This window comes from Crinia signifera, chromosome 11 (assembly GCF_055691185.1).
Source record: "Crinia signifera chromosome 11, ASM5569118v1, whole genome shotgun sequence".
Classification (NCBI taxonomy): Eukaryota; Metazoa; Chordata; class Amphibia; order Anura; family Myobatrachidae; genus Crinia; species Crinia signifera.
Window position 1 is genome coordinate 112605706 of NC_139227.1, and position 15499 is coordinate 112621204.

Below are 15499 nucleotides of genomic sequence, written 5' to 3' on the forward strand. Positions count from 1 at the left end.
TAATTTGGGAGAAGTAGTGATTGCTGTTTGGGGTGTTACGGTGATGAACTTTGGATATTTATATAAAGGCTTATTTATTCATTTTATAATTGTGGAATATTTCTGGCAATGAGACATTTTCATGGGTTAACTGCAAATATTTAGTATCACCGCCATGTATGAAGGAGGGATTGCAGCAGTTATTAGAGGGATTCCCAGGCGTTCCGGAGGAGTAGGCCAGTACAGGGCTGCCGACTTTCTGGTTGCCCTCTCAGTGAGAGATAGGGGGCAGGTTCACATGAGGAGATAGTTCAGGGGGCGTGTCACACCCAACTGTGTCATTGTGACCACGCCCCCACTGCACAATGATGCTAATACGCACAATGACGCAATTCACCATGAATAGTGTCATCTGATCCCTGTTGCCTTTTCAGGAGGCCGGGAGGGGCCTCTCAGACCATTGGGTGTGGTACAGGGGTCCGACAGTCGGGATCCTGACAGTCATTAGCCCAACGTCGGGATCCCGACTGTCCGGACTCAGACAGAATGGTGAGTGCAACAAATCCCCTTGCGGGCTCGCTGCGCTCACCACGCTGCGGGCACGGTGGCTCGCTACGCTTGTCACCTATTCTGTTCTCCCTCTATGGGGGTCGTGGACCCCCACAAGGAAAAATAGCAGGTGGCCGTCGGGAACCCGGCTGTCGGTGTTTTGACAGTCGGGATCCTGACATTGGTTAAATGCCTGTCGGGATTCCGTCCGGCAACCGGGCCATTTTGGAAGGGTAGGCAAGTATGACGTGAGGTTGCGTATAAAAATTCCGCGGACGATAAAGCAAGATGGCAATAAGTATGCACCGCATATCATTCATGGGGGAAAGTGTGGATATTATTTGTATGCATCTACCGGTTGATCACAGACCTTCTGCTGGTAGATAGAAGTAATAAGCATCTGTTACTTCAACGTTCCTTCTGAAGATGAATGGGATGTTGTTTTTTGGCCCCCTGTGTCAGAATGTGAATTTCAGCTCCTTCCATGTGGCATAATGTGTAAGAGACGTATTGCATTTGGAAGAGTATATATTGCACAGGGGGAGATGCTCTAAAGCAAAAATGCGGTCCAAAACCCGCTATAGGGTATTTACCGCATTTTCGAATCTCGATCTTAAGGGCGCACGCTGGGTCAGCGATGCGGAGGGAATTGTCAGTGTTTGCTGGTGATACCCTGCAGAAGTCGATGGTCTACTCTCCTAGCGCATGAACTGCTTAAAACCCAGTTCAAATACTTAATATGGTTTTTGTCCCTATGATCCATCCAGCGTCTGGAGTTTTTAACCAAGTTTTTATTACCTGCTTGTATGTTTTATAAGATTGATGTATTAAACTGGCTTCACTATTTTGGGCCTTCCTTCTCTTTCATATTTGTTGGAGAGATACATCTATTGAAAAATTACTGAGAGGTGTTGTAAATATTAAGGAGGACGCATACATATAATCTATTATTGTTTTTCTCCTATTACCACTTTTTAATAAGGTTGCTAAATACAACCTTTATACCACCTGTGGCGCCACTTGGGGTTACTATCTTTTCTATCATTATGCAGGGTACACCCCAGGACAACGAGGTTCCCATCCCATCAATCTAGATCCAATTCCGACCGATTGGATTTAGATTGTATGTTGACTTGGCCCTTTTCTGTCCTGTTCCGATCCCGATCGGATGCGCGGCCCCGCGGGTCGGTCAGTTGTTATTCAAATCCTACCTGCAGCGGGTAGGATCTGAAAACGACCATACACCCATGGTGCATCGTGAGCGGGTTCCGATCGCGACCGGCACCCGCTCACAATGCACATTGTGAGCGGGTCGGACGAGACACTGACGAGCGGGTCGTCCTGGTGTGTACCGGGCATTAGGCACTAAGGGTGTATGGTTAGGAAATAAGAAGGGAGGGGTAGGGTTAGGCACTAAGGGTGTATGGGTAGGGTTAGGCACTAAGAGGGAATGGTTAGGCACTAAGGGTGTATGTTTAGGAAATAAGAAGAGAGGGGTAGGGTTAGGCACTAAGGGTGTATGGGTAGGGTTAGGCACTAAGAGGGAATGGTTAGGCACTAAGGGTGTATGGTTAGGAAATAAGAAGGGAGGGATAGGGTTAGGCACTAAGGCTGTATGGTTAGGGTAAGGCACTAAGGGGGTATGGTTAGGGTAAGGCACTAAAAAGGGAGGGGTAGGGTAAGGTACTAAGGGTGTATGGTTATGGTTAGCAGCTCTTCCAACACACCCATGGGGTGGCTGCCTAATGTCGTTTTTTTTATTGGGGTGTCGCCAGTAGCCCTAATCCCCAGCTTTCTGTTCAGGTTTATGATGATTTGGGCCTGAGAGCTCCAACAATAATGGTCCATCAGGAACAGTTGGTATATATTTGAGCTCACCCTTAAACCTTCATCCAATGGGAGCGACCCTGTTGCGTCTGTGGATTACATTCAGCACTGATGTTCCAATCCGTCTCATCAGTCGTTGGCACCAGAAGCGTGCGGTCTGATCACGGCGTCTGCCACGGATCTCTTTCTGCTGATGCTGTAGGTCTTTCAGTTCAGCATTCTTCTGCTTTATTTCAGCATGGTGTTCTATGGCCTGTACGGTGTCATTGGGAAGAGATTCCACCACTTCCTCCAGTTTGGCATTGGTCTCTGTAACCAGGCTGCCATTATCTCCATTCCCGGTGTCAGGCTCATCAGTGGCATTGGTGTCCCTTTCTGCTCTCACATCGAGGGTCCACGTTGAATAGTAATCCATCTGCATTTCCATCCAGCCATTATGAGGAGCATAGCGGTCAAATCGATGCATGATAGTATCACCGAACATCGCAATCTCCACTTTTCCATTCTCTCTGGTCACCATGAGAGTTTCCTCCTCCGTTTCTGCAGCCGTCGCCGGTCTTAGCTCATAGAAATGCTCGCCGCATTGTTGTTCTCCCAAATCTTCAGTCATTGTTCCCGAAAAAACAGAATTATTAGTGGGTGGTTCTTTCTCAGCACCTACACCCTGTTCTTCATTATATTCTCCTTCATCCATCCACGGGATGCTAGATTCCCCTGAGCTGCTGATAGAGGAATCCATTTCAATATTCACTTGATGCTAATAAATAGCAAATACCAAGTAATAGCTGCTAACTCTGTACAGTGAGTAATAGATGCTTACTGTCCAGTGAGCCTGCAGTAAAGACACCTGTCTGTGCAGTGAGCTGGGTTATGTAGCACCAAGCCATTGTGACATCATAAAAGCAGCCTGTCCCTCTGCACATATTGGTTTTGTCAATAAAGTTTTAAAATTTTGTATACAAAAAAAAAAACACAGGCTGTAAGAGATGAGTACAGTAATTTAGCCAATCCCATGAAAGCGGCGCCCATACAAAATGTTTGCATTACCTCATAAATAGATCCATCCTACATATTGGGCCTGATTTGAGACCTATTTGCGGGGCTGCGATTTCACAGACCTGACTATTATCGATATATATACACACACAGTACAAAACTCATTGGTGTAACTGTAGCAACCTTTTGAAAGCCCCACCACGAGAGAGAGAGGGTGTAACAGAGAGAGAGAGGGTGTACATGTTATTTATGGGACGGGGGAAGAGAATCTGGGTCGAACGATATTGAGGTGTGTAGACAGTACGTGGAAATAATTAGAATTATAGTAATTTGGGAGAAGTTGTGATTGCTGTTTGGGGTGTTAAAGTGATGAACTTTGGATATTTATATAAAGGCTTATTTATTAATTTTATAATTGTGGAATATTTCTGGCAATGAGACATTTTCATGGGTTAACTGCAAATATTTAGTATCACCGCCATGTATGAAGGAGGGATTGCAGCAGTTATTAGAGGGATTCCCAGGCGTTCCGGAGGAGTAGGCAAGTACAGGGCTGCCGACTTTCTGGTTGCCCTCTCAGTGAGAGATAGGGGGCAGGTTCACATGAGGAGATAGTTCAGGGGGTGTGTCACACCAAACTGTGTCATTGTGACCACGCCCCCACTGCACAATGATGCTAATACGCACAATGACGCAATTCACCATGAATAGTGTCATCTGATCCCTGTTGCCTTTTCAAGAGGCCGGGAGGGGCCTCTCAGACCATTGGGTGTGGTACAGGGGTCCGACAGTCGGGATCCTGACAGTCATTAGCCCAACGTCGGGATCCCGACTGTCCGGACTCAGACAGAATGGTGAGTGCAACAAATCCCCTTGCGGGCTCGCTGCGCTCACCACGCTGCGGGCACGGTGGCTCGCTACGCTCGTCACCTATTCTGTTCTCCCTCTATGGGGGTCGTGGACCCCCACAAGGAAAAATAGCAGGTGGCCGTCGGGAACCCGGCTGTCGGTGTTTTGACAGTCGGGATCCTGACATTGGTTAAATGCCTGTCGGGATTCCGTCCGGCAACCGGGCCATTTTGGAAGGGTAGGCAAGTATGACGTGAGGTTGCGTATAAAAATTCCGCGGACGATAAAGCAAGATGGCAATAAGTATGCACCGCATATCATTCATGGGGGAAAGTGTGGATATTATTTGTATGCATCTACCGGTTGATCACAGACCTTCTGCTGGTAGATAGAAGTAATAAGCATCTGTTACTTCAACGTTCCTTCTGAAGATGAATGGGATGTTGTTTTTTGGCCCCCTGTGTCAGAATGTGAATTTCAGCTCCTTCCATGTGGCATAATGTGTAAGAGACGTATTGCATTTGGAAGAGTATATATTGCACAGGGGGAGATGCTCTAAAGCAAAAATGCGGTCCAAAACCCGCTATAGGGTATTTACCGCATTTTCGAATCTCGATCTTAAGGGCGCACGCTGGGTCAGCGATGCGGAGGGAATTGTCAGTGTTTGCTGGTGATACCCTGCAGAAGTCGATGGTCTTCTCTCCTAGCGCATGAACTGCTTAAAACCCAGTTCAAATACTTAATATGGTTATTGTCCCTATGATCCATCCAGCGTCTGGAGTTTTTAACCAAGTTTTCATTACCTGCTTGTATGTTTTATAAGATTGATGTATTAAACTGGCTTCACTATTTTGGGCCTTCCTTCTCTTTCATATTTGTTGGAGAGATACATCTATTAAAAAATTACTGAGAGGTGTTGTAAATATTAAGGAGGACGCATACATATAATCTATTATTGTTTTTCTCCTATTACCACTTTTTAATAAGGTTGCTAAATACAACCTTTATACCACCTGTGGCGCCACTTGGGGTTACTATCTTTTCTATCATTATGCAGGGTACACACCAGGACGACGAGGTTCCCATCCCATCAATCTAGATCCAATTCCGACCGATTGGATTTAGATTGTATGTTGACTTGGCCCTTTTCTGTCCTGTTCCGATCCCGATCGGATGCGCGGCCCCGCGGGTCGGTCAGTTGTTATTCAAATCCTACCTGCAGCGGGTAGGATCTGAAAACGACCATACACCCATGGTGCATCGTGAGCGGGTTCCGATCGCGACCGGCACCCGCTCACAATGCACATTGTGAGCGGGTCGGACGAGACACTGACGAGCGGGTCGTCCTGGTGTGTACCGGGCATTAGGCACTAAGGGTGTATGGTTAGGAAATAAGAAGGGAGGGGTAGGGTTAGGCACTAAGGGTGTATGGGTATGGTTAGGCACTAAGAGGGAATGGTTAGGCACTAAGGGTGTATGTTTAGGAAATAAGAAGAGAGGGGTAGGGTTAGGCACTAAGGCTGTATGGTTAGGGTAAGGCACTAAGGGGGTATGGTTAGGGTAAGGCACTAAAAAGGGAGGGGTAGGGTTAGGTACTAAGGGTGTATGGTTATGGTTAGCAGCTCTTCCAACACACCCATGGGGTGGCTGCCTAATGTCGTTTTTTTTATTGGGGTGTCGCCAGTAGCCCTAATCCCCAGCTTTCTGTTCAGGTTTATGATGATTTGGCCCTAAGAGCTCCAACAATAATGGTCCATCAGGAACAGTTGGTATATATTGGAGCTCACCCTTAAACCTTCATCCAATGGGAGCGACCCTGTTGCGTCTGTGGATTACATTCAGCACTGATGTTCCAATCCGTCTCATCAGTCGTTGGCACCAGAAGCGTGCGGTCTGATCACGGCGTCTGCCACGGATCTCTTTCTGCTGATGCTGTAGGTCTTTCAGTTCAGCATTCTTCTGCTTTATTTCAGCATGGTGTTCTATGGCCTGTACGGTGTCATTGGGAAGAGATTCCACCACTTCCTCCAGTTTGGCATTGGTCTCTGTAACCAGGCTGCCATTATCTCCATTCCCGGTGTCAGGCTCATCAGTGGCATTGGTGTCCCTTTCTGCTCTCACATCGAGGGTCCACGTTGAAAAGTAATCCATCTGCATTTCCATCCAGCCATTATGAGGAGCATAGCGGTCAAATCGATGCATGATAGTATCACCGAACATCGCAATCTCCACTTTTCCATTCTCTCTGGTCACCATGAGAATTTCCTCCTCCGTTTCTGCAGCCGTCGCCGGTCTTAGCTCATAGAAATGCTCGCCGCATTGTTGTTCTCCCAAATCTTCAGTCATTGTTCCCGAAAAAACAGAATTATTAGTGGGTGGTTCTTTCTCAGCACCTACACCCTGTTCTTCATTATATTCTCCTTCATCCATCCACGGGATGCTAGATTCCCCTGAGCTGCTGTTAGAGGAATCCATTTCAATATTCACTTGATGCTAATAAATAGCAAATACCAAGTAATAGCTGCTAACTCTGTACAGTGAGTAATAGATGCTTACTGTCCAGTGAGCCTGCAGTAAAGACACCTGTCTGTGCAGTGAGCTGGGTTATGTAGCACCAAGCCATTGTGACATCATAAAGACATTGTGACATCATAAAAGCAGCCTGTCCCTCTGCACATATTGGTTTTGTCAATAAAGTTTTAAAATTTTGTATACAAAAAAAAAAACACAGGCTGTAAGAGATGAGTACAGTAATTTAGCCAATCCCATGAAAGCGGCGCCCATACAAAATGTTTGCATTACCTCATAAATAGATCCATCCTACATATTGGGCCTGATTTGAGACCTATTTGCGGGGCTGCGATTTCACAGACCTGACTATTATCGATATATATACACACACAGTACAAAACTCATTGGTGTAACTGTAGCAACATTTTGAAAGCCCCACCACGAGAGAGAGAGAGAGGGTGTAACAGAGAGAGAGAGGTTGTACATGTCATTTATGGGACGGGGGAAGAGAATCTGGGTCGAACGATATTGAGGTGTGTAGACAGTACGTGGAAATAATTAGAATTATAGTAATTTGGGAGAAGTAGTGATTGCTGTTTGGGGTGTTACGGTGATGAACTTTGGATATTTATATAAAGGCTTATTTATTAATTTTATAATTGTGGAATATTTCTGGCAATGAGACATTTTCATGGGTTAACTGCAAATATTTAGTATCACCGCCATGTATGAAGGAGGGATTGCAGCAGTTATTAGAGGGATTCCCAGGCGTTCCGGAGGAGTAGGCAAGTACAGGGCTGCCGACTTTCTGGTTGCCCTCTCAGTGAGAGATAGGGGGCAGGTTCACATGAGGAGATAGTTCAGGGGGTGTGTCACACCCAACTGTGTCATTGTGACCACGCCCCCACTGCACAATGATGCTAATACGCACAATGACGCAATTCACCATGAATAGTGTCATCTGATCCCTGTTGCCTTTTCAGGAGGCCGGGAGGGGCCTCTCAGACCATTGGGTGTGGTACAGGGGTCCGACAGTCGGGATCCTGACAGTCATTAGCCCAACGTCGGGATCCCGACTGTCCGGACTCAGACAGAATGGTGAGTGCAACAAATCCCCTTGCGGGCTCGCTGTGCTCACCACGCTGCGGGCACGGTGGCTCGCTACGCTCGTCACCTATTCTGTTCTCCCTCTATGGGGGTCGTGGACCCCCACAAGGAAAAATAGCAGGTGGCCGTCGGGAACCCGGCTGTCGGTGTTTTGACAGTCGAGATCCTGACATTGGTTAAATGCCTGTCGGGATTCCGTCCGGCAACCGGGCCATTTTGGAAGGGTAGGCAAGTATGACGTGAGGTTGCGTATAAAAATTCCGCGGACGATAAAGCAAGATGGCAATAAGTATGCACCGCATATCATTCATGGGGGAAAGTGTGGATATTATTTGTATGCATCTACCGGTTGATCACAGACCTTCTGCTGGTAGATAGAAGTAATAAGCATCTGTTACTTCAACGTTCCTTCTGAAGATGGATGGGATGTTGTTTTTTGGCCCCCTGTGTCAGAATGTGAATTTCAGCTCCTTCCATGTGGCATAATGTGTAAGAGACGTATTGCATTTGGAAGAGTATATATTGCACAGGGGGAGATGCTCTAAAGCAAAAATGCGGTCCAAAACCCGCTATAGGGTATTTACCGCATTTTCGGATCTGGATTTTAAGGGCGCACGCTGGGTCAGCGATGCGGAGGTAATTGTCAGTGTTTGCTGGTGATACCCTGCAGAAGTCGATGGTCTTCTCTCCTATCATGCCCTGCGGCCAGCGCCATCACTCAGCAAATGGGCAGAGGGACTCCCAGGTCTCAGACCCAGTAGTCCAGGGATGGCCCCGCATCGCAAAGAACAGTTCTTGTCGCAAGAGGTGTCCTTTACGTTACTAATGGCAAATGTTAGAGCATAAGCGATTAGTATCGATGCGGTAGCTGGGGGGGGGGGGGGGTGGACTACGAATGTTAGAACCTCCCGCCCACGAACAGATCGCCATATTGCCATCTTTAGTCTAGTGGATGGGGGAGACCAGGGTTAGGCTGCGGGGTAGGGTTAGGAACTAAGATGGGAGGTTTAGGGTAAGGCACTAAGGGTGTATGAATAGGATAAGGTACTAAGAAGGGAGGGGTAGGGTTAGGCACTAACTCCTGATTCGAAAAAGCCACCTGGTGAGCGGCAAAACGCGTTTTCATAAGGAGCCCCGCATATTCCTGGCCAGGCTAACCATGCCTACATTTCATACTGAGGACCCCGAACCCACAACGGCTCAACCCCAGCACGTCTCCGCACCTGCCAGAGCACAGTGACAGACTGCGGCACATGCACCATCTCCGCCCGGCTCACATTGATACTGCACCCAGCACCGCTCCGTCCGGCTAAGTGACAGATGGCCGTGGACCGGACATCACCGCCGGGCTTTTGCCGATATCCAGGCGGCTGCAGCACATTCATTCCCCGTATAGCCGCCAGAGAGGAGACAGAGCTGCTGGAGAGAGGGGAACGCCGTAGGCATTTAAACACAAAGCACGGGACGACAGGTAGGGCATTATCACCCCCAGGAAGCATTGTTCACAACATTTGCCTTGCATCAATGCGTGAACCCTTATTTCAATAAAGATATCACCTATTAAGGACTGGTACAATCCTCTACTACCATCGGAGGTAATATGATAAAGCAATTACTAGTCTACTACTAAGTACAGTTTCGCATCAAGAGACATTTGTTCTTTCAATAAATCAAACAATATCCAAAGCATGCAAAAATAATAGAGCATAGTACAATTATTGAGAAGGATCCTTTAAAATAGCTTATTCATTAGTAGCTCATTAAGATTTGGCATTTACATGGACCGGTATTGATATTGGTTATTTTAATATATCTATCTCTGTATGTTGTTTGTTAATAAATGTTATTCTTGTGTGCACCTTTGGGAGCCCCACGCTTCTCTTTTCTTGTTTTCATTTGGAGGTTGGCATTCCTCCAGCGTGGTGGCAGCAGGGTAGCACAATATACCTCTAAATTCCTAAAGCGCCTAGACATTTATTTTTTTGTGTCTTAGGCACTAAGGGGGTATGGTTAGTATTAGGAAGTAAGAAGGAAGGGGTAGGCTTATGCAGGGTACACACAAAGAAATGGATAGTAATCCTGGTTCTGCGCTTCCGTAGGCTGCCAAAGATGCTTAAAAGTGACGGGTATTCCAAAACACTTCAATAAAAAAAAGACAAATAATAGAAAAGATAGTAACCCCAAGCGGCGCCACAGGTGGTATAAAGGTTGTATTTAGCAACCTTATTAAAAAGTGGTAATAGGAGAATAACAATAATAGATTATATGTATGCATCCTCCTTAATATTTACAACACCTCTCAGTAATTTTTCAATAGATGTATCTCTCCAACAAATATGAAAGAGAAGGAAGGCCCAAAATAGTGAAGCCAGTTTAATACATCAATCTTATAAAACATACAAGCAGGTAATAAAAACTTGGTTAAAAACTCCAGACGCTGGATGGATCATAGGGACAATTACCATATAAAGTATTTGAACTGGGTTTTAAGGAGTTCATGCGCTCAATATCACCGTATAATCACCAGTCCGGTGCCCTGGTGACTGGTCTGGCGACAGCTGGGACGGGATGCAGTGTAAATCCCGGCGTTCAGAATCCCGACGCTGGAATCCCGATCGCCGAAATCCCGACACTTTCTCCCTCCGGGGGTGTCCACGACACCCCCGGAGGGAGAATAAATTAGTGTGCCGAGCGTAGTTAGTGTGCCGATTTTAATACTGAATCCGCTGGGACTGGTCCAAAATTTCCTATGTCCTCCGTCTCTAGTCCACGTGCCACGCAATCTACCAACGCGTTTCGACCCTCTCACATGATTATACTGTGATATTGAGCGCATGAACTGCTTAAAACCCAGTTCAAATACTTAATATGGTTATTGTCCCTATGATCCATCCAGCGTCTGGAGTTTTTAACCAAGTTTTTATTACCTGCTTGTATGTTTTATAAGATTGATGTATTAAACTGGCTTCACTATTTTGGGCCTTCCTTCTCTTTCATATTTGTTGGAGAGATACATCTATTGAAAAATGACTGAGAGGTGTTGTAAATATTAAGGAGGACGCATACATATAATCTATTATTGTTTTTCTCCTATTACCACTTTTTAATAAGGTTGCTAAATACAACCTTTATACCACCTGTGGCGCCACTTGGGGTTACTATCTTTTCTATCATTATGCAGGGTACACACCAGGACGACGAGGTTCCTATCCCATCAATCTAGATCCAATTCCGACCGATTGGATTTAGATTGTATGTTGACTTGGCCCTTTTCTGTCCTGTTCCGATCCCGATCGGATGCGCGGCCCCGCGGGTCGGTCAGTTGTTATTCAAATCCTACCTGCAGCGGGTAGGATCTGAAAACGACCATACACCCATGGTGCATCGTGAGCGGGTTCCGATCGCGACCGGCACCCGCTCACAATGCACATTGTGAGCGGGTCGGACGAGACACTGACGAGCGGGTCGTCCTGGTGTGTACCGGGCATTAGGCACTAAGGGTGTATGGTTAGTAAATAAGAATGGAGGGGTAGGGTTAGGCACTAAGGGTGTATGGGTAGGGTTAGGCACTAAGAGGGAATGGTTAGGCACTAAGGGTGTATGTTTAGGAAATAAGAAGAGAGGGGTAGGGTTAGGCACTAAGGGTGTATGGGTAGGGTTAGGCACTAAGAGGGAATGGTTAGGCACTAAGGGTGTATGGTTAGGAAATAAGAAGGGAGGGATAGGGTTAGGCACTAAGGGTGTATGGTTAGGGTAAGGCACTAAGGGGGTATGGTTAGGGTAAGGCACTAAAAAGGGAGGGGTAGGGTTAGGTACTAAGGGTGTATGGTTATGGTTAGCAGCTCTTCCAACACACCCATGGGGTGGCTGCCTAATGTCGTTTTTTTTATTGGGGTGTCGCCAGTAGCCCTAATCCCCAGCTTTCTGTTCAGGTTTATGATGATTTGGGCCTGAGAGCTCCAACGATAATGGTCCATCAGGAACAGTTGGTATATATTGGAGCTCACCCTTAAACCTTCATCCAATGGGAGCGACCCTGTTGCGTCTGTGGATTACATTCAGCACTGATGTTCCAATCCGTCTCATCAGTCGTTGGCACCAGAAGCGTGCGGTCTGATCACGGCGTCTGCCACGGATCTCTTTCTGCTGATGCTGTAGGTCTTTCAGTTCAGCATTCTTCTGCTTTATTTCAGCATGGTGTTCTATGGCCTGTACGGTGTCATTGGGAAGAGATTCCACCACTTCCTCCAGTTTGGCATTGGTCTCTGTAACCAGGCTGCCATTATCTCCATTCCCGGTGTCAGGCTCATCAGTGGCATTGGTGTCCCTTTCTGCTCTCACATCGAGGGTCCACGTTGAATAGTAATCCATCTGCATTTCCATCCAGCCATTATGAGGAGCATAGCGGTCAAATCGATGCATGATAGTATCACCGAACATCGCAATCTCCACTTTTCCATTCTCTCTGGTCACCATGAGAGTTTCCTCCTCCGTTTCTGCAGCCGTCGCCGATCTTAGCTCATAGAAATGCTCGCCGCATTGTTGTTCTCCCAAATCTTCAGTCATTGTTCCCGAAAAAACAGAATTATTAGTGGGTGGTTCTTTCTCAGCACCTACACCCTGTTCTTCATTATATTCTCCTTCATCCATCCACGGGATGCTAGATTCCCCTGAGCTGCTGTTAGAGGAATCCATTTCAATATTCACTTGATGCTAATAAATAGCAAATACCAAGTAATAGCTGCTAACTCTGTACAGTGAGTAATAGATGCTTACTGTCCAGTGAGCCTGCAGTAAAGACACCTGTCTGTGCAGTGAGCTGGGTTATGTAGCACCAAGCCATTGTGACATCATAAAGACATTGTGACATCATAAAAGCAGCCTGTCCCTCTGCATATATTGGTTTTGTCAATAAAGTTTTAAAATTTTGTATACAAAAAAAAACCACAGGCTGTAAGAGATGAGTACAGTAATTTAGCCAATCCCATGAAAGCGGCGCCCATACAAAATGTTTGCATTACCTCATAAATAGATCCATCCTACATATTGGGCCTGATTTGAGACCTATTTGCGGGGCTGCGATTTCACAGACCTGACTATTATCGATATATATACACACACAGTACAAAACTCATTGGTGTAACTGTAGCAACATTTTGAAAGCCCCACCACGAGAGAGAGAGAGAGAGAGAGGGTGTAACAGAGAGAGAGAGGTTGTACATGTCATTTATGGGACGGGGGAAGAGAATCTGGGTCGAACGATATTGAGGTGTGTAGACAGTACGTGGAAATAATTAGAATTATAGTAATTTGGGAGAAGTAGTGATTGCTGTTTGGGGTGTTACGGTGATGAACTTTGGATATTTATATAAAGGCTTATTTATTAATTTTATAATTGTGGAATATTTCTGGCAATGAGACATTTTCATGGGTTAACTGCAAATATTTAGTATCACCGCCATGTATGAAGGAGGGATTGCAGCAGTTATTAGAGGGATTCCCAGGCGTTCCGGAGGAGTAGGCAAGTACAGGGCTGCCGACTTTCTGGTTGCCCTCTCAGTGAGAGATAGGGGGCAGGTTCACATGAGGAGATAGTTCAGGGGGTGTGTCACACCCAACTGTGTCATTGTGACCACGCCCCCACTGCACAATGATGCTAATACGCACAATGACGCAATTCACCATGAATAGTGTCATCTGATCCCTGTTGCCTTTTCAGGAGGCCGGGAGGGGCCTCTCAGACCATTGGGTGTGGTACAGGGGTCCGACAGTCGGGATCCTGACAGTCATTAGCCCAACGTCGGGATCCCGACTGTCCGGACTCAGACAGAATGGTGAGTGCAACAAATCCCCTTGCGGGCTCGCTGCGCTCACCACGCTGCGGGCACGGTGGCTCGCTACGCTCGTCACCTATTCTGTTCTCCCTCTATGGGGGTCGTGGACCCCCACAAGGAAAAATAGCAGGTGGCCGTCGGGAACCCGGCTGTCGGTGTTTTGACAGTCGGGATCCTGACATTGGTTAAATGCCTGTCGGGATTCCGTCCGGCAACCGGGCCATTTTGGAAGGGTAGGCAAGTATGACGTGAGGTTGCGTATAAAAATTCCGCGGACGATAAAGCAAGATGGCAATAAGTATGCACCGCATATCATTCATGGGGGAAAGTGTGGATATTATTTGTATGCATCTACCGGTTGATCACAGACCTCCTGCTGGTAGATAGAAGTAATAAGCATCTGTTACTTCAACGTTCCTTCTGAAGATGAATGGGATGTTGTTTTTTGGCCCCCTGTGTCAGAATGTGAATTTCAGCTCCTTCCATGTGGCATAATGTGTAAGAGACGTATTGCATTTGGAAGAGTATATATTGCACAGGGGGAGATGCTCTAAAGCAAAAATGCGGTCCAAAACCCGCTATAGGGTATTTACCGCATTTTCGAATCTCGATCTTAAGGGCGCACGCTGGGTCAGCGCTGCGGAGGGAATTGTCAGTGTTTGCTGGTGATACCCTGCAGAAGTCGATGGTCTTCTCTCCTAGCGCATGAACTGCTTAAAACCCAGTTCAAATACTTAATATGGTTATTGTCCCTATGATCCATCCAGCGTCTGGAGTTTTTAACCAAGTTTTCATTACCTGCTTGTATGTTTTATAAGATTGATGTATTAAACTGGCTTCACTATTTTGGGCCTTCCTTCTCTTTCATATTTGTTGGAGAGATACATCTATTGAAAAATGACTGAGAGGTGTTGTAAATATTAAGGAGGACGCATACATATAATCTATTATTGTTTTTCTCCTATTACCACTTTTTAATAAGGTTGCTAAATACAACCTTTATACCACCTGTGGCGCCACTTGGGGTTACTATCTTTTCTATCATTATGCAGGGTAGACACCAGGACGACGAGGTTCCCATCCCATCAATCTAGATCCAATTCCGACCGATTGGATTTAGATTGTATGTTGACTTGGCCCTTTTCTGTCCTGTTCCGATCCCGATTGGATGCGCGGCCCCGCGGGTCGGTCAGTTGTTATTCAAATCCTACCTGCAGCGGGTAGGATCTGAAAACGACCATACACCCATGGTTCATCGTGAGCGGGTTCCGATCGCGACCGGCACCCGCTCACAATGCACATTGTGAGCGGGTCGGACGAGACACTGACGAGCGGGTCGTCCTGGTGTGTACCGGGCATTAGGCACTAAGGGTGTATGGTTAGGAAATAAGAAGGGAGGGGTAGGGTTAGGCACTAAGGGTGTATGGGTAGGGTTAGGCACTAAGAGGGAATGGTTAGGCACTAAGGGTGTATGGTTAGGGTAAGGCACTAAGGGGGTATGGTTAGGGTAAGGCACTAAAAAGGGAGGGGTAGGGTTAGGTACTAAGGGTGTATGGTTATGGTTAGCAGCTCTTCCAACACACCCATGGGGTGGCTGCCTAATGTCATTTTTTTTATTGGGGTGTCGCCAGTAGCCCTAATCCCCAGCTTTCTGTTCAGGTTTATGATGATTTGGGCCTGAGAGCTCCAACAATAATGGTCCATCAGGAACAGTTGGTATATATTTGAGCTCACCCTTAAACCTTCATCCAATGGGAGCGACCCTGTTGCGTCTGTGGATTACATTCAGCACTGATGTTCCAATCCGTCTCATCAGTCGTTGGCACCAGAAGCGTGCGGTCTGATCA

At 46.6% G+C, this 15499-nt stretch overlaps 1 protein-coding gene across 2 annotated transcripts in view; it reads left to right on the forward strand.

The window, feature by feature from the left end:
- ELP4 (elongator acetyltransferase complex subunit 4) overlaps positions 1–15499 on the forward strand; it is a 289757-nt gene that overhangs the window by 23305 nt on the left and 250953 nt on the right. The gene's annotated exons all lie outside the window — the stretch shown is intronic.